This window comes from Brassica napus, chromosome A2 (genome assembly GCF_020379485.1).
Source record: "Brassica napus cultivar Da-Ae chromosome A2, Da-Ae, whole genome shotgun sequence".
Classification (NCBI taxonomy): domain Eukaryota; kingdom Viridiplantae; phylum Streptophyta; class Magnoliopsida; order Brassicales; family Brassicaceae; genus Brassica; species Brassica napus.
In genome coordinates, this window is record NC_063435.1 from 5,108,166 (window position 1) to 5,128,426 (window position 20,261).

At 28.0% G+C, this 20,261-nt stretch overlaps 1 long non-coding RNA gene across 1 annotated transcript; it reads right to left on the reverse strand.

The window, feature by feature from the left end:
- Positions 1-15,001: 15,001 nt before the first annotated feature.
- Positions 15,002-18,874, reverse strand: LOC125583654. The gene is made up of 2 exons (XR_007320695.1): positions 17,769-18,874; positions 15,002-15,346 (listed from the first exon to the last, which is right to left on the reverse strand). It is a non-coding gene; the product is annotated as an uncharacterized LOC125583654 (long non-coding RNA).
- Positions 18,875-20,261: the final 1,387 nt, after the last annotated feature.

Genomic DNA, 20,261 nt, shown 5'->3' on the forward strand with positions numbered 1-20,261 from the left:
TGTTTATCTTAGATCCATTAAAATGTGTTGCCTAACTTGCCTCCGCTTAGAACTGATAATATATATAAGATAAAATATAATATAATATATATATATATATATATATGTGTGTGTAAAATTCGATTTGATTCATACATATAAATAAGTTCGAGAGAGTACAAAACGGTGCTTTTCTTTGTATCCAAAAAGCCATTGCGTATGGATATACTTTCTTATTTTGAATTGTTTCTTTTCTTTTTAATGTAATATTGTATTTGTAGTAATGTGTTGAGATATATTCGTTCACGTTTTTGCTATTTGGTTTCGTCTTGAGAAAGAAAGCCAAGCCAAGTTGCCACATTCACATTCATGACATAGTTAAAGCTCTACCGTCCACGGGAACCAGAAAGAAATGGAGGCTCTAATTACCATATCTCGTTGATAACAATATATCTAGAAGACTAGATAACTTCTTATAAATTAATCTTTAGATCAAATCAAGATATATGAATTTGATGTTATGTTTTCTCTTACATATATTTCATTGGATATTATTAATATCATTTTGACCAAACTAAATACTTCATCTGTTTTAAAATGATCTATGCTTTTCAAAAAAGTTGTTTCAAAAAGTTCATTTTTACATTTACAATTTATTTTATTAGGCAACAATAGAAAATTTTAAGCTTCGAAGAAATTAATTATATTTATTGAATTTTGATTGGTTAATATATTTTGGAAATAGTTAATAACAAAAATAATACATTATGATCAAACTTTAATATGTTTTTAATATATGTGAAAATTCTAAAACATACTATTTTCATTCTGTTAAGAATTAAGATATATATTTTAGAAAAAAAGTTTGTTTCACAATATATTATTGTGTTTTCTATGAAAAAAGTTTAAACTTCAAAAAAAAATTGAATTTCTTGAATTATTATTAGTTAAAAGTTATCAAAAACTAAAAATTACAAAAAGGCAATATATTTATTACAGTAATTTAATGTGTGTTTTTAATATATGTGAAAATATAAAAAAAAAATCTCTTTGTAGAACGGAGGAAATATTTCCCCTGTTTTGTTTCACAAAAAGTATCATTTAAACTTTTTCTTGTTAAACAAATAGTATTATTTTATAATTCTAATGCAATTCATACTTAATTTCAATTTAAAATTAATTTCGAGTATTGTATTGATCTTATAAATAATTGTATTTATCTTAAATATTATTACCAAAATAGGTGTCAGTAGAAAAAATATAAATACATTTTAATCATTTTTTGTTTGTTTTTTATTATCGTGAAGGTATTCCGGATCTATGGAAGAACTTAGATTAAACCTCAATGAAAAATACAATTTACAGATACACCATTTATTTGGATATGAAAATGTGCCATAACCAAGGGTTCGTATCTGTATAAGTATCCAGAAATAATGTGACTTAATTTCGTGCAACTGGTCGATCGAACTTAAAACACTTGGCATCTCAAACTTTTTTCCTTACCTCCCTAACACAAAATTCCAGATTATTTTATTCATTTATAATCTATGTAAAAATCTCAAAATGACATTTTTTAAAGAACTGAAGGAATACATTTTTCAAAATGGATGGAATATTTATTTTGGTTTTCAGACATTGAACAAACAAAACATCGGTAGGTGGGACACTACTGGCATGATATATTGATATGAAAGGGAAAAAAGAACACAAATTGCTACTGCCGAAGTTATATATACCTCTAATTCATACTCATTTTTTTTCTTTTGGATACACTTAAATTTATAACAACTCGTACTCTTTGTCATTTTCTAATTTAAACCAGTACTTTAATATTTTCAGTGTCGTAAAACAAATTTGGAGTTATTCGAAACAGCGATATAAAAACAATTTCGTGGTTGTTAACAAAATGGTAGCTTGAGAACTAAGTTATATCTATCCTACTTTTCAATTAAAGTAAGACTAATAATGTAAGTCATGTATTACAGATTTTCCATGCAGATAGCTAAACTGAAATTAATAATAAGAATCGGTTGACTCTTTTGTTGTTTTATGATAATTGAGATGGCGGTCTGGAATCTCTCGTCACCGGTGTGTTCACAAAGGTATATTTACGATTCAGAAAAAAAACCGGAGGGTAATTCCACGTCAGATTCAAAATTGATCCTACACAATTACAGTTACGATTCAGACAAAAACCAAACCTACATTAACCTTTGAAGTCCTTCTCTGATTCGCGCCACATTAAGTATTGTCCATACGGATATTTGTCTTTCATTCCGCCAAGTAGATTAGTCAGCCACGTCACGCAAATGTTTTGTGCTAGTTGTCGCAAGTGGGTCTCGTCTAGTTTTTTTTGGATCAAATTCTATAATGGACCACTTGCATCTGAAAAAATCTATTATGGACCCCTTATAATTTGAATTTCTTTTAGAATTAAATTTAATATGAAAAGTCAGCAAAATGTCCATCAAACCTAAAAACTTTAACTTATTTACCAACCCAACCAACTAAATCCGAACCCAAACTCAATACCCAAAACCCGGCCCATATTCATTTAACTTTAAATATTTAAAATTATTTTTATCAGTTGTACCAGTTGTACTAGTTGTACAGTTATATCAGTTGTACAGTTATACCAGTTGTACAGTTATCAGTTGTACTAGTTATACAGTTATATCAGTTGTACTAGCAGTACTAATTGTACATTTGAACTAGTTATACAATTTATAATAGCTGTGGCATTGTTGTTTTTAAATAGAAAGTGTAAAACACCGATTATAATAATATTTGAGTTTTAAGAATTTTTTTCATATCCGACCTGGATTCGTGGTTAAATCAATAGACCCGATACATTATACATAATCCGGTTCATATTTAATGAAAAAAAAACGTTAATTAAAAATTAGATAGAGCCCGGTAAAAATCCAAAAACTCACTATTAACCCGCTAAAAACACAAAATATCTGATAGTATTTTTTTAAAAAAATTGATGGAATTACTCATATATTTTTTAACATTACATAAATTTGTGATTCTTTAGAATATTATGAAATTTTATTAAGTTATCCAAATAAAAAATGAAAATATAAAAAAGCTTATTGATATGAAAATATTAGTTTATTTTCGTTATTAATAACCTATTATAAGTTTGTATTTATAGTTTAGATTTAAAAATTGATCTGGAAGTTGAGTTAAAAAATCCTTAAAAAAGAATGGATCCTTACGATAAATCCCTAAATACTTTGGAAGTTTCCTTAAAAATCTCAATCACCATAGCGGCTGATCCAATTGAGAAAGCTGATTTAGATAAAAAAAATCTCCAAAATTCACTCTTCCCTGCATGCATGTCTCAAAGAGCCATCCAACCAACTCTGGATTTTATCAATAGAAATATACTTTCACCGAGAAAACAAAAGATGATGCATAAGCCATCACAAGTCGAAAAAGAATATATTATTTAACAAAATAAATCATTTTAATCAAATAATTTTGTTAAAATTACATTTAATTAGTAAATGATATAAATCAGTAGTTTTAAATGATATATATTTTTGAATAACTTCTTAAGTTGAGACTAATTTTTTGTAAAATGAACTGATGCAAATAATTTATATTTTTACATCAATTACTAAATGAATTGTTGTAAATTATGTGTATCATCACTTTCAGAGTCACTTTATAATTGTACCGACTGTACATAGTTGTACTAGTTTTTGAGTTGTAATGGTTTGTGCATAGTTGTACTTTGACAGTGAAATTGAAAAAAAATAGTTGTACCACATTAAAAATAAATATACCCCGGTTGTATTACTTCTATATGTTTAACTATCTGATATCACATATAATTGAATCATAAATTTTGTTAAAATGCATTCGGTGTATGTTTTCAAAAATATAGTGGACAAACATGTAAACAAACCCTTAAAATATAAGGTGGAACATGGAAACTTATGAGATATTGTAAATAATTGCCAAAAAACATTTAAAAAATAAAATTGTTAGGAGAGACCATTATAAACACACACTAATTTGGTCATTTGACTACTTTTTGCATAAACAAATAATGACAAGTGATAATGATATATATGAATGGTACAACTAGTACAACTACTCGAGGTCAGTGTTCAACCACAATGTTTAAAACATGATACTTGTTTAAAACGTAATACACATTTAAACAATACTAAATAAAACAATAAATAGTTGTACCAGTTTTCTAGTTATACCGACGATACATAGTTGTACTAGTTTTTTAGTTGTACCAGTTTGTGCATAGTTGTACTTTGGCAGTAAAATCTAAAAATATTAGTTGTACCTCATAATAAATACAATTACCTTAGTTGTACCACTTCTTTATGTTTACATGACATTGCCCGGTTACAATGAAATCATCAATTTCGTATAAATACATTTCATGTATGTTTTCCAAAAATTATGTAGACAAATAAGTTAACAAACCTTAAAAGTATAAGGTAGATCATGTAAACTTATGAAATTATGCAATAATTGTTTTTCCAAAATTTCAAATAAATTAAGAGAAACTTTTTGAATACATACCAATTGGGAATGAGATTGTTTTCTCATGTAGAATGCCAAATTTATTTTATCAATTTCTGAATGTCAAATTTGTACCAGTTGTACCAGTAATACTCATCTAATATATAATAAAAGTATATCAATTGTTTATATATCTAGTTTTAGGGCTTTTACTAATACTTTCACATGTAAAAATATGTTTGATGTTTGTAAAGATAAATCAAATATATTCATAAAAGTTATAGTTACATATGTTACGTAAATGATAATCATTAAATTATTTTGTTTTTGTGTCTTTAGCATAAATGCAGTCACGTAAAACATTGGGAGTGTCGTGCCGATAAATAAAATATTATGTTCTTTGTTTAATCATCAGAAGTAGATGACAAAAAAAAAAATCATCAGAAGTGAAAGTAAGAAAACAAAATAAAAGGTTGAGACTTTATTAAGTAACAAGCCGGATGTATTGACTTTGACAGACTATAAAATCTCATAGATAATTTCATAAGCTGGTAAGCCAACACTGATCACTTAGCTGCTTTTACTAGACCTGTCATCTTTCATATCTTTTGAGATTATAAGTACTTTACTCTCCAAAACATCTTTAAACTTCCTACATTCCACAGAGAGACCATCCAATAGCTGCAGATTTCAATACACATCATAAGTTAAAAACGCAAAAGGCCACTTTAATTTTTATAAGAATTTTCAGTGAAGTGTTTATCTCGAGAGGCTTAACATCAAAACTCTGACTGATCCCACTCTTATTGAAGATGTATCTTTGACAGAGCTCAGTCTTGGTATAGGACCTGAAAAAGCTGTTGATTCAGCTTCCATTTCTCAATACTTAGGCCTTGAAAGCAAGATTTTTCATGCATGTCGAGTATGCTATACTCGTCTTTGACACAAGGGATCACCAGAGGTCACATAAGAGAGATGAGGGAAAAGTGACGGATAGAGAACTTAGAGAGGACAAGCTGTGGTGGTGAATCGTAGTGTGGTGAAGGCACATGGGTTCAGTGAAGATTTCAAGCTCTGGTCTTGGAAGAGAGAAGGCCACGGTGGATAAAGAGCTTCATCCACGATGCAGATGTCATGGAGTCGAATACATGCTGAGCACCGAAGCTGTTGGGATCGCTGGGATCGATGTCTCAATCAGGTTTGGTTGTGGCTCACCAAACCGGCGGAGGAGTTGGAGAATAAAGCTGAGAAGAGGTTGTGGCATCAGAGCTCAAGATAAAGCAAGGGATGTCACGAGTTTTGACGCCATTTAACATGGTGGATAACAAGCTTCATCTTTGATGCCGATGCAGTGGAACATGGTTGAAGACGATGAGTAGTAGAAGAAAAGACGCAGAGAATGAGGAAGAAGAAAACCCTACGCCGGCGACCACAATTTTTTTTAATTTTGTGTTTTTAATTTTATTTTAATTTAGTTTCATTAAGGGTGTTAAAGTAATTTACATGATAGAGGTCCATACAGATTTTTTTTGGATGCTGTAGATTATTTTTTGACCTTTTGGTCCATATGAGATTTTGGTCCGTTTTTTTTCCCCCAAAATATTTGAGTAACTATTTTTTTCGCTACCTAAAGTATCTACATAATTGTAACTTTTTGAGTTTTGTAGATAAATAACAAATTAAATTACGATATTTATCTACAAAACTCTTTAGAGAAAAAAAATTCTACAAAATTCAAAGAGTTAGAAAACATTTAAAGAAAACGATAGTTACGTAACTAACTCGACCCAAACTAATAGCTTTAAAAAATTCTGTGAAAAGACATCAAACTTTAAAATTGGGATCCCATTTCCCAGTAGTTATATAGTCTTAACCACATTTTTATAATTGTAAAATTCACGTTTTAATATTTTTAAATTTATATTGATTTTGCGAAAGAAACACTCGAGAAAATTATCAGATATAATTTATCTAATTGCAAATTGTTTTAACTGTGTCGGCCGTCGGGTTTGAATTCATATCTTGTTGGACGGTAGATAAATTACGTTTAGCAAATTTTATTTTATTTGTTTGTATGAGCGTTTAACAAAATTAGCACAACGATTGTCAAATATTGGTTTTGATAAAACTGTCAAGGATCTTGTGGTCGAATGGTAAAAGAAAACGGGCTTAAACACTAATATCTTGTTGGACAGTAGATAAATTACGTTTAGCAAATTTTATTTTATTTTTTTGTATGAGCGTTTAACAAAATTATCACAACTATTGTCAAATATTGGTTTTAATAAAACTGTCAAGGATCTTGTGGTCGAATGGTAAAAGAAGACGGGCTTAAACACTAATAGATTATAAATTTGATCTATTTTCTGCGCAAAATTAAATCATAATATTGTTTTTAAAAACCCACACAGCTATGGTCCATGCATTCAATCCATTTACATATCTGTAGAGAAGATTTATCCATGCACCTCATCTTAAAGATTAGTCTGAGTTTTTTATAAAATTCGGGATACTCACAAATTTTTTGAAAAAAAGACTAGAATGTTTGGGGAAAATAATTTAAGCTAAAGGTTACATGTCAAAATTTTGAACATCGACAGTGTGTATATTGTCTAGTATGATAATTAATAATTTGTAATTATTTATCATTTCGCGTAAAGCATATTTGTACGCGTGTTGTTGAAAACTTAAAATGATAAAGATTCTAGAGTAAATTAGCCCAGAATACTAAAAGAAGGCATAAATTAAGAATTTGCCTGAACAGTTAAAATATGAGCTGAATAGTGATTCAGGTTGTGCCGAAAATACTGATAAGCCCTTTTGAAAAAAAAATGATTATGCACAGTTCATAGACGAATGAGTGATTCGATAGGGGTATTGGAGTCTTTCTAAATTGTGCACAATTTATAACAGTGGGAAATTGTATTTGCCTAAATTAGCGATAAGTTGCGTTTATGGAATGCAATTTCACAAGATTCTAAGTGATCATTTTTTTTTAATTTGCGTGTGTGTTAAAAATTTGAAATGATAAGATTCTAAGTGATTTGTTTTGAACAAGAAGATCTCGTTTATATTGAAAGGTTTACTATATTGTTAAAACTGTAACATTCCGGTTTAAGATACATGTTTGAAAATTATGATTTGTTTTGGTTTATGATCCTTTAGATCGATTTAGGTTTTTTAAGTCAATGTTAGGCATCTGATTCTGGAAAAATTATATAGTTTAATATTTGTTGGAGTTTAGAGGAGACATAAAAAGATTAAGAAGTTTGATATTATTTCAAAAAATTATAGTGTACACATATACACCGAACCTCTATAATTTTTTGGGTTTATCAAAATAAAAGATGCATGTCCACATGTCGACAACTGCATTTCGTAAATTTTCATATAACATAAATGAAATTTTGTGTAATTTAAAAAAAATAATGTTTATACATTGATGAAATGCAATGAATACCGTTTAGCTTCCCCTAATATGGCTCGTACATATGTGAATACATGAGAGGTTTCCAAGTTTAAGGAAGTGATAAACTGATAAAGGAGGACAATTTTTTAGACGAGTTGAATAAATGTACATAAAAAGTGTACATGTGGATTGTAAAAACATTGCACTTGTGGATGGCAAAATTGTGTCTATCCATCAAACCATAAAATCACGTTTTTTTCGCTAAAATAGTAAAATACAATTTTTCAGTCAAAACTGCTAAATCCTATTTTCGCTTCCAAAATCACAAAATCACATTTTTTCGAAAACTGAAAATCACGTTTTCATGTCAAAACCGTACAATCACATTTTCTACCAAAATCATATAATAATATTTTACCGTCAGAACTGCAGAATCACATTTTCCGGCCAAAACGAAAAAAACAATCATGTTTTCGTCAAAACAACAACAAAAAATTTCATCAAACTGTAAAATTATGTTTTTATGTCAAAACCGCAAAGTCAGATTTTCCTGCCAAAATAAATTTTTTTTTGGAAAAAATATGATTATTCGCTTTTACGGGATCGTGATTTGCGGTTTTAGTGAAAAACATGGTTTTGGTGGAAAACTTTGTGGTTTTTGATGGAAAACCACGTGACTTTGTGGTTTTGATGGAAAACACTTATTACCACACAAAAAAGTATAAGATTAGTTTTATATCCAATGCAATATGATTAATCAACAAATTATAGACTATTAAAACTGTCAAATTATCTTGAATGTTATATATGGTAAATCGAACAAAAATCCATATCAACGCATGTCTCTGCAACCATTACACTAATTTCATATGTCTATTCGATTAAACAAAGACTCATGTGTGCACGAATCAAACTCTACTATAGCAGTATGGTTTTATAGAAGTGATTCAAATGTCGTTGTCACCAAAATAATATAAAAGGGAAATAAGGTCAATAACTTGAGTTGCATATTGATGGTGTCTCTTTCAGGCGGCTGTGGATTGCAATTTTCCCTCCTTGTGTTATTCAATTAATTAATTATAACTATGAGATAAATAAATTAACTAGTTAAAATGGTCTAGTCTTAATTAATTGAGTGGTTTCATAATTAATTAGTTAACTAGTGGTATTAGTCATCTTACTTAAACATAATGTTTGACAATCATTGATTGTTTTTAGGTTATTAATATGTAAGTTTCAACTAATGCGTTCCTTCGGTCACTAAACTTCTCCTAATAACTTTTTTTTTTTTCTCCTAATAACTTTCTCCTAATAACTTATTCGATTAGATCATTTTGAAAGTGATATTCTGTTATCACACACACATCGATGCATGGTTGATGTCCCCTCTTAATAGAAAATGTAAGTAACTAAGTATCAACCGTTCACAGTATTCAAAAAATGTTTTAGATTTTGGCTGAAATTAGTAATGGACCGTCAGTGTAGAATTGTGATCTTTTTATTTTGTTATTGTGGCTGTAATAAAGGTTGATCATGGATTTGTAATCTGTATATGTATATCTTGGTTTTAGTCAATAAAATTATTTTATTAAAATTGATTTATAACTTCGATCAATAATCTAACCCCATTGAACTATAACTTTCGAATTAGTATATGTATTTGGCATTCTTTTAAACTGAGAGTCATTCTTTTATTCAAGTCGAGTATCCAAAGCAAACAATCAGAACTGGATTAATTGGAGCTAAAAATAATGAGAAATTATATATGTGGCCAATGAAACTGTACTCAAGCATGCAACTAATGATAATCTTTTATAGGGAAATGACATTATACTCGAATCAAATTATTCGATATTGTAACATATAAATCAACTATTGAAGGTGTAACATTTTTTATTGCTATGCTAGGTGTGCGGTAGCGTACTTCATTGTTCCAAGGGCGATCCTGAGATTTAAGGGGTCATATACGATTTATTAAGAATTTTAACTAATTTTTTTATACAAATTTGGGGGATAATTTGTTTGGATCCTATGTCTGTAATTTTCTTCAAAAGAGAGTTAAGGCTAATGTTTCATTCGATTTTGCCCAAAACCGGTCATGATTGTTCCAATATTGCAAATGTCATGTTTTCTTTTATTGTTTAGTTCTAATAAAAAAATACTCATTCCATTAAAAATATATATGTTTTAAAAATTTCACACATATTAATAAAATATATTATATATTGGTTATAAATACATAAATTTTTGTGGTTACGTATTTTCATAATTTTAAACTAATACAAATTTAATAAATGCAATTTTTTGAAGTTTACAATTAATATTATTAGTTGATAAAAATACCTTGAAATAAAAATATATCTTTCTGGAATATTTTTTTCCTAAAACATAGTTCATTTTTTTTATAAAACAGAGGGAGTATGTATCTAAACAATTTAGGTGAATAAGTTACAAAAAATTCATAAACTTTTTTGGAATTGAAACCTAATTACAACTCAAAAATGTAAGTTATAAATATATGAAATTTTGTATATTTTCTTTTAAGGAATAACATTTATAGTCAGGTTTTTGCTAACTAATTTCCTATCCAACCAAGCTAATATAAAACAAATAAATCCGATTATCTAAAAAGCTTATTTGCCAAATAACCAAAAAAGTGTAATTAGATTTTTAGTAAAAGTTTAGAGAGAGATAAGAAGAGAAATAAGGAGAGAGAGGGTGTTTTTGGTTAGATAGTGGGTTTGTGTTTTTTTTATGGTTATAGGGTGCAAATTCTCTTATCTAAATAATATCTGCTCGTTCCACTCTTTCATCTTATAAAATTCTAAATTACGAGCTTACAAAGTCCTGTGATGTAAGGAACATATAAGTGGTTTTCAAAAGTACTGTCCTTTTAGTTAGGTTTTTTTTTTTTGATAAAATACTTTTAGTTAGTTGGAACGATTAATTGGACCAAACACGTCTAACCAAAGAGCCAATGTTTCATGTCCACGCCCACAAACAACCACAGTCCAACTTTGGTTCAACAACATGGCTCATTTTTTATTTGATCGGACTGCACCACACCACGCGCACCTAAAGTTACCTAACCCATTAGGTATATTTTAAATTTATAACCAATACCTCTTTTTACATGAGTTGTTTCTCCGTTTTAATAGATCTTTTTATGTGAATATCCTTTTTGTTGCTTGTAGTTCATACAATGTCATATTTGGTTTCATTTCTACAATGATGTTTTGCTTGCTTATCATGCGTACAATGTTCAAATTTGAATATATTATTTTGCTTGCTTATAAAGCGTGCAATGTTCAAATCTGGTTAGTTGTTATTGGGTATGTAAAAATTATATAGTTTAAAAGATTAGTTTAAGTGTCGAGGTGTTTCAAAAAAATAAGTTTAGTGTCAAGTTCGATTTTCAAGCCAAGTATTTTTTTAGCAACCTATTTTTGAAGTTGAAGTAATTAGAACAATATATCACCCAAATTAACAAGTACCTAGTTATACGCTAGTTTATTTATGTTTAATTATATGGCTGCACGCTGCAGTAAAATGATTTTGTCTAATGAATAGTCGTAATTAATCAGACATTAAATGTAATCAGGTGTATACTTACTTTTTTTTTTTTTGGTAATCAGGTGTATACTTACTTAAGAGTTGAAGGCCTACATATCAATCTAGATTTCCGCTCGATTCACTCGAATATCTCAAGAAAATATTGTTATTGTATGGGTCTTACAGAATGTTCATTGGTTACACCATTTTTATCTATATAACTAGGTGACTCACATGCGCGCCCATGCACGGACATTAATATTTTTAATGACTAAAATATAATAATTTGAGTAATATTTTATTAGTTTTAGTTTTAGTTTTTTTTTGTTTATATTTTTATGTTATTTAATTAAAGTTTTATTTATAAGTTTTTAGTTGTGGTGTTATAATTTGTTTTTGCAATATATTTAATCTGGCCATGATAATTTTTTCTAAAATTCTAAAATCACTGTTGTAAAAGATTATTGTCAATTGTTGCATCAATACGGTTTCCTTATGAAATAATGAAAAATAAGTTAAAAGTTATATAGAATTAAAAGATGAAATTTTGAATTTGCATAATTATAGGATTAGCAGAAGTTGAAAATATGACGAAATCATATCACCACCAATCAAAATCATCTCAATTTATAGAAACAACCCATTTAAGATATTTTTTTCCAAAACCCCAAGATATTTACTTTGATCTTGCATGTATCTAAAAAAGAATATTTTTTTACCACGAAAGTTGCTTTCCTACAAAGAAAAGAATATTTTTTTTATGAATAAGCAACATTTTCTATGAATGATGGATGATAGACTGATAGTTTAAATTTATGTTCAGAGTTTGATAGTTTAGATTTAGGAGAATCAGTTGTTTATTTATATATTTTAGAGGCATTCAAGTAGTATTAGGATTAAGAATTTTATAGTGCAAGAAACATAATTGCATAAAATTGTGAGGATGATTTTTGTAGAAACAAAAAATGTATAATTATCAAAATATATAATCACAAAGTTTCCTTTTTATTAAGTTATGAGATATTTGATTTTTAACATTCTAATATAACTAATTTAACTAACATGAATTTAAAAATATAATGAAAAAGTTTATAAAATTTGAATTTATATAAAATAAAAAAAAATCATTTTTATTAAATCACATGTTTCAATTTTAATATTTTTTTTATTTTTAATATTAAAAATATTTATTTTTTATATAAATTATGTTTTTGATAAAATATGGTTAAAATAATTTTTTAATAAAACCAAAAAATAAAAAAGAAAATATTTATACATATTGCCTTTTATATGAAATTCCTTTTTGATAATAATGTAGTTATAAAATGAATGTATATAAAAATAAAATATAATTAATGATGATTATAATAATAAATTCAATTCATTAAGGATATCAATATAATAAACCATCATGAGAGTTAACGTGAGGGCAACACGTAAGAAAGTGATTTCTCAAATAATATTATAGAGATAGTAATACATAATACATATATGAGATGACAAAATCGGGTTTCAAATTTCTCAGATAATTTGGTTTATAGTTTTATAGAAAATGTCTATTTTGTTAGTCTAAATCCTTTGTATTACTATTATTCAGAAAAATATGACAAGCCTCTCTCTCTCTCTCTCTCTCTCTCTCTCTCTCTCTCTCTCTCTCTCTCTCTCTCTCTCTCTCTCTCTCTCTCTCTCTCTCTCTCTCTCTCTCTCTCTCTCTCTAAAAAGATTCATATACACTAGTTTTTTATTTGGTTGCGAAATTAGTAGGACTAATTTTCTATACATCTGTCGTTTTCCAACTTCCAAAGCCACATCTACCATTAGGAAAAGTCTTCAGGGTCATACATGAATAATTTTATTATAATGAAAGTAATGACTTTCTCTTGTAATCTAATAAATTTCATTACTTACATAAAGATGTCCACTTCCATCCATATGGTCTATTATTGTTGTAAAAAATTCCCTTCAACCTTTTTTGTTAAAGGAAATTCTCCTACCTTAGTTGTAGGTTTATGAGGTTGATGATCCAAATGGTTTGGTCTACGCCCAATTCAATTTACAACAATAATAGTTAAGAAGATAAGATGCCATACATATTCTTTCAAAAGTCTGTCTAAACGTATTTAAACCTGAAAATAGTTCTTAAATTACAACAAATGTGAAAGGTTGAAAATAACTGAAGCCCAAAGCAATTTGTTTGGCGTCAGGGTGATTACATTTCGTTCGCGGACATATTGATATCGGTTTCTTAACCGTCAAAGTCATCTAGATGGATAAGAGTGCATGCAAAATAGTTGAAAATGGAAGGAATTGAAAGAGTCAATTACCTATGGAAAACTAATTATGCAGCGATCATATATTTCTTCAACTTACAATAATCTTTGAAATTTGAAGATCGCATGATACAAACATGATTGATAACTGAAGGAAACAAACCAGTTGTCGTTGTTAGTGTAGATGTGATGTGATTGTGAATGAGATGTATATGTTAGTTGGTCGTCTGTTATTAATGAACTCCACGTATATCTTTATTATCTTATCGCTTTCTTGTTAAGGATAAGAAGATACGACACATCTCTTTAATTTCCTTTCGTAATCATAACATACATCTCTCTTTTTCTTTGACTCTTTAATTTTTTTTAAACTAAGTTCGTAAGAAAGCAGATTCCCTTAATTTTATTTGATTTTTCATTCAAGAAAACAAACCTAACTATCCGTAGAAATTTGAAATAAAAATTGAAACAAACCTCTAAAACATGTTCGAAAACAATACTTGAACATATACCACATAGTCATCTTGTGTAATTATGGTAGAGATCAAAGGAAAGTGCATACTCATATGCAGTACTGTAGGTTGGTAACAGATTGTGCTTCTTGTTTTTTGTTGGTAAAACTAACTGGTTTTGACTTCTGGTCTTGGTCTATTCAAATATGATTGGGCTGGAAAGTAGAACTAATCTGCCTTCAAATCCCTTTCGACCTTCTGGGCCTGATAAACATTGTGCTTTATTGAGCATGATGAATTTTATGAAACTCGCAAACTTAATGAGAAGTTGGAGAACCCAGTCAAAATCATGGGTACCAGTAGGCATTTTTACTTTCATGAAATTTAATACCTATCACTTCTGCCATTCTCTTTTACTACATTTAGGTTAATGAAGAATTCTCTTCTATACCACTCTCCTATTTTGAGGCTCTCTTTATTCTCTTTTGTTTTGTTTATGATACAGTACAAAAAGAATATTGATAGTTTCAAACAGAAATAGGCGGATGAGAACAAGAATATATAGCAGTAAGATAATTGGTATTGTTTTACCAAAGATATGTTGGTAATACAATAGATAGCGATTAAAAATACTAATGGATCAGCAATATATTTAACTGTGAAACAGTCATATAAATCAGGTTAACAAAGTTTGAAAAACTTGTAGTGCTTCTTTGTAAAACTGATTTGTTGAAACCGTTTACCACTTGATTTAATTACTGTCGCCATGTATCTCAACATATGTAGATATCCTTTTTTTATCTAGTCATATGATGTAATATAATGAAGTCCTAATAATCAATCCGTGATAATAAACGAATCATTTGATCCCGAGGGAGAAAGTTTAACATTACACAAATCAATCTGTCACAAGACAGAGGATACGGCAACGAAGATGAGAGAGAGAGAAGATCAATGGTCCCTTTGGGGAAATTTTATTGGGAAGAAACAAAAAAAAGACGAGTCATGAAAAGTACATTGTGTTGGACATAGCTCCATATGTGCTGACACTTAAAGTTGACATGATTCATAATACACACATCTCTGTCTTGTTGCTTCCAGAAGTGTTTACTTCCTTGGAGATTGTGATCCATATGCCGCATACGTAACCCATCTCTCTATCGTTTATTTTCTGGGATCTCGATCTTTTGTTATATGCATAAATAAATAAATAAATAAATAAATAAATAAATAAAAAATATATATATATACGTGAGTGATCCTTTATGTTAAAACTGTTTACAAATTGACTATTTCCACAAAAATGTGTTCCGGTGGATGCAATTAATCTTATCTTTTAAAACATAAATCATGACTCATTTTATGTGTGATTTTTTATTTGGACCACTCCTTAGAAAGTTTTTAAATGAATTTTATATAAATATTTGAATTATTTAAATTATTTTAAAACCAACTAATCAAATAGATATTCCTTTATTTTCTCTAAATTTACATCTGAATAAAATCTTTTCATATCTTTTTATGATATAAATTTATTCTTTTCACTCAAACAAACATTTCATTTTAATAATTTAATTAATTTTGAATTTATTTAATATATAAATATATTTTTCATTTTTCACTAAAACAAACCCTACAAATATTTATTTTTAATCGGATTAGTCTAAAATATAATATATGTTTTATTTTTCACAAAAACAAATCTTTTAATATCTACTTAAATTTGTAATTATAATTAAACTCATGTACAATTTTGTATTAAATTTATGATATTAATTTAATATAAAAAAATTCAGTTAAAACTACTTGGATCCCTAACAGATATGATTTTCAATTTAAAATTTTGTACTACAACAATCGGTTTACAAATGCTATTTTGAGAGTATACTTGATTTGCGTTATTAAATATAGTGATCGGTTTACTTTATATTTTAATAATAGGAGTATATGAATACTTTGTGAACATAAATATAATCATTCTTATTTATATATAAACCAAGTTTATGTATTATTCATTAATGCAATTATTTTTGTTTTTATCTTGCGCATTTTTCAAAGTGCAATATGTATTGTACTAAGTTATATCATTAACTTAAATGACTGATGAATGATTGAAAAACATTTCATGTAAATATATTTATTTTCAATCTGTTCATAACAAATGTAATGGTAGGTGTAAATGTTAATTATATAATGTGATGTATCATAGATGAAAGATTGCAAAAAAAATATTAACACCGAAAACTCATTGCAAATAATCCAAGAGTTTTGAAGTAATATAACCAAAAGATAAAAATCGATATCACCAATAGACAACAAAATAAATGTCAATAAAACATAAATAGTGTAGAAAAATGCAGATTTAAAATGACAAAAATAAAGACAAACACTAGAATTTTTGGTTCAATAATTTAAATGAAACAAACGTTTTATGAATTAGACTTAGTATAGGTTAGTGAGTCAAATATTTAAATCATACAAATATTTCGATATAACATATATGTATGGCCAAAATCTACAATATAGGTTAACATATATGTACAGCCACAATCTAAAATACAAGTAGACCCTCGATGAAATATCTAAGTTAGTGTTAAATTAAACGTTATTTTTCCATTAATATAACTTGAGGTTAATAAGAAAAATACCACCAACAATTTAAAATAATAAATTAAGTTACTGCATGTAAACTATTAAATTATTGTGTGTTTAAAATGTAATGTTAAAATTATATATTCCTAATCATTTAAAGCAATATGTATGTGTATAAAAGTTAAAATAATTATCCGCACGGTTGTGCGGACGTAGATCTAGTTAGGGCTTATTTGATGTGCACAGTGCACCAGATGAAACCGACCTGGAATTCTATTAGTTATCAATCTTTTTAGATTAAACGGCCAACCTTAACGTTTTTGGGGGCCTCAGGCAATTTTTTTCTTTTGACAACACCTAAGGCATTTTTTTCTTCTCAAATGATATCTTCATATAAGATTTTTGTATCTTTACAAAGAAATTTAAAAAAAAAAACAAAACTGGTAGATATCATGATTCTGTTTATAATTAAACTCTAAAATCCAAATTAAAATATAGCGAAAAGGATCTATAACCAATCAAACTCTAGATATACATTTATGTAACATTTATAACCCTAACTATTGCATTGTATATAATATATATAAATGGGGCCCTATTTTACAAGGGATGAGCACGGCTCTGTCCTTAACCAATGAGTGATTTGTCAATGTAATAACCGGTATATGAACCTAGCTTGCCCGGTTAAGATAAAACTAATGTATCAGAAATATAACTTTAAGAGCCAACATATATTATACGATTTTAACATGCATGTTTTTGAAAAGAAAACCTACATGATGGGAAAGCTGAAAATAAAAGGACTAACGCCCAACAAGATCTTCCATCTACACAAGCTTTATGCTTGTAAAATATTTGTCTGATTGATAGTTCTTGACTTTAGGATACACTCACAGAATACACTATTTAGTCGTTTTGGTTGAATATAGAAAGACTTATATGAAGAGATCCACTACTAGAAACCAGAAACCAAGGGTTTATGTTTCCTGTAAACTCAGAAATCAAAGCACTCACCTGAGTTATGAAGTAAATATGTCGTAGCATTCAATAGTTCAACATTTCAAAACAGATTGCCAAGAGTTGATAGTGATGAATGATGATTCAAAATCCAAGTGCATGACAAAGTTTTTCCACGGAGTTAAAAAAAAAAAAAAGAAGCTGAAAGACTAAGAGGACATTTTCAAGACCTCGCCAATTAAATACATATTTGTACGGATAATTATACAGTGGATATTTTAGCTAAAAGCATCATTATCCAGGGTTTTGGACGAGATTCTTAAGAGAATACAAACAACTGTTTCTTAAAATAGTACTTTAAAAAACAATTTCTTAACTTTTTTTGTTAAAAAATAAGAAACAGTTTCTTATATTCCCTTAAGAACCCCGGCTTAAGAAACTTTGGATAATGATGCTCTAAAAACTCTAGATCTTTTCAAAAGAAATTATATATGATTCATATGTTATCCTCGTTATGAAGATTATAGTTAGTGACGTTAAAAATCCAAAATATCATAGTTTTTAAGTTTAAGGATCCTCCAAGTGTAATAATGAATTCTAAATCAAATAGTTCTCATTCCTAAACTTTGAAAACTTTATGAATACACAGTTTGCATCATTGATGGAAGTGTTAGTTGGTAGTATTTTGGAAAATAAAATATAAAAGTTGGAATAATTCCAAAATTATAATAAATTATTTGATTTGACATTATATGTATATTTTCATTTTTAAAATTAGTTTTAAAATATATATTATTTTATGTAAAACTAAAAAAAACATGGTTAATGATTACTTTGGTTTTATTTTCGAGCTAGCCTATCTGATTTATAGCATCTCCAAAAGCAACTTCAAAACTTCAATTTTCATGCTTCAAAAACAACTTCAAAACTTCAAATTTTAAAGTTTCTTACTTTTGAATCCTTATCTAATTATCTATTTTCAAATTATCTTACTAACTTTTATAATTATCATTTTAGAACTTATAATTTTTTACCTTATGCAAAATACAAATATATTAATTACAATAAAGCGAAATATTGTACAAAACAATGTTACAATACACATTTAATAAAAATTATAAAGTGAAAATACAAAAAGATAAAATTATATGAAAACAAATTTTTTACATCAACTAACAAAAGTACACGATTTTAACAATTTTCAGCTTCTAATATGCAAAAAAAAAAAGACTCAGATATTATTTCGAAATGCATGTAATATGTTATTAAAATGTATTATCTTACTTTTTAATAAAGTGTATAATAATTTTATTATATATTTTTTATTGTTAAATAAAAATTGCATGAGTTTTGTTAACTTTTATCAATAAGAAAGACTATAGTGTAAAATATTAAACTTTAGATGTTAAGTTTGAAGTTGTTATTTTGGAGAAAAACATCTTCAAACTTCAAATTTGACGTTTTTCCAACTTAAAAATTTGAAGTTTTGGAGATGTTCTTAATACTTGTCGGTAAAGAAAAACATGTGACCACTTTCCAAATATAAGATCATGTTTATTTGGAAAAAGAGACGATAAATTTTGTTAGATGAGTTAGATTCGTATGCTCCATGTTTCCCAATGCTTCTGGATTCGGATAAATAATCTCTTTATTCACAACTTGTCTTTTTTTTTCACAACTTAAATTTATTATCTAGATATAAATTCACAACTTGTCATGTGTGATCTTCTTGGTCATTTCGTATGGATATTTTTATCTTATCATCTTTCCATTTTACAAAATAGGGGATCTATATGAAGGAAGGAACAAAGTACCTCTCGGCAATTCATCCTTGTGTGTGAACCTTTTATGAATGTTGGCCGTTCATTGTCTCTTGTTTTTCAGTTTTTTTTTTTGTAATCTTATATTGAGATATTTTATATACTCTTTTAATCAACAATTTTCTTGGTCCCCTTTAATGTCTAGCGTCTTCTTTATGTTTCGAGACATATTTATCAATATATCCAGTTCATATCTAGCTTTCATTCTTTAAAATGAAATGAGAATTAAAGGTGATATAAGGTTATCGATTTTTTTATGTGGAGACAACTTTGGTTATGGTCTAACTAAGGCAATCAATTAGACCTTGGAAATCATTGTAAGTGATTAGCTATATAATGATATTGAAAAATCTTTTCTATCTAGGACACCTAAGTAATAGATCCATTGCATACTTGACTTCGGATCTGATAAGATATACAGACAAAACCCCAGAATTTATTGGTAAAAAAGAGATAGTGGTGGATCATATTCTTTAGTTTTTGTTCAACGGGAGATCATATTCACGTTCCATAAAAACCTACATAGTCGCAGATCACTGTTTTCTTTTTAATCATTTAGCCTAAGGAATTGATCTATACAAATATAAACTGATGGACCGATTTTTAAAGTTGAAAATAAAAAACGGATTGTCTCTTTGTTTGTGGGGGTCCTCATTGATCTGCAAAATCTGATGAGAAAAAAAAAACTGAATAAGTTTGGTAACACTAAGGTGGGGATCTTTTCTTCCTT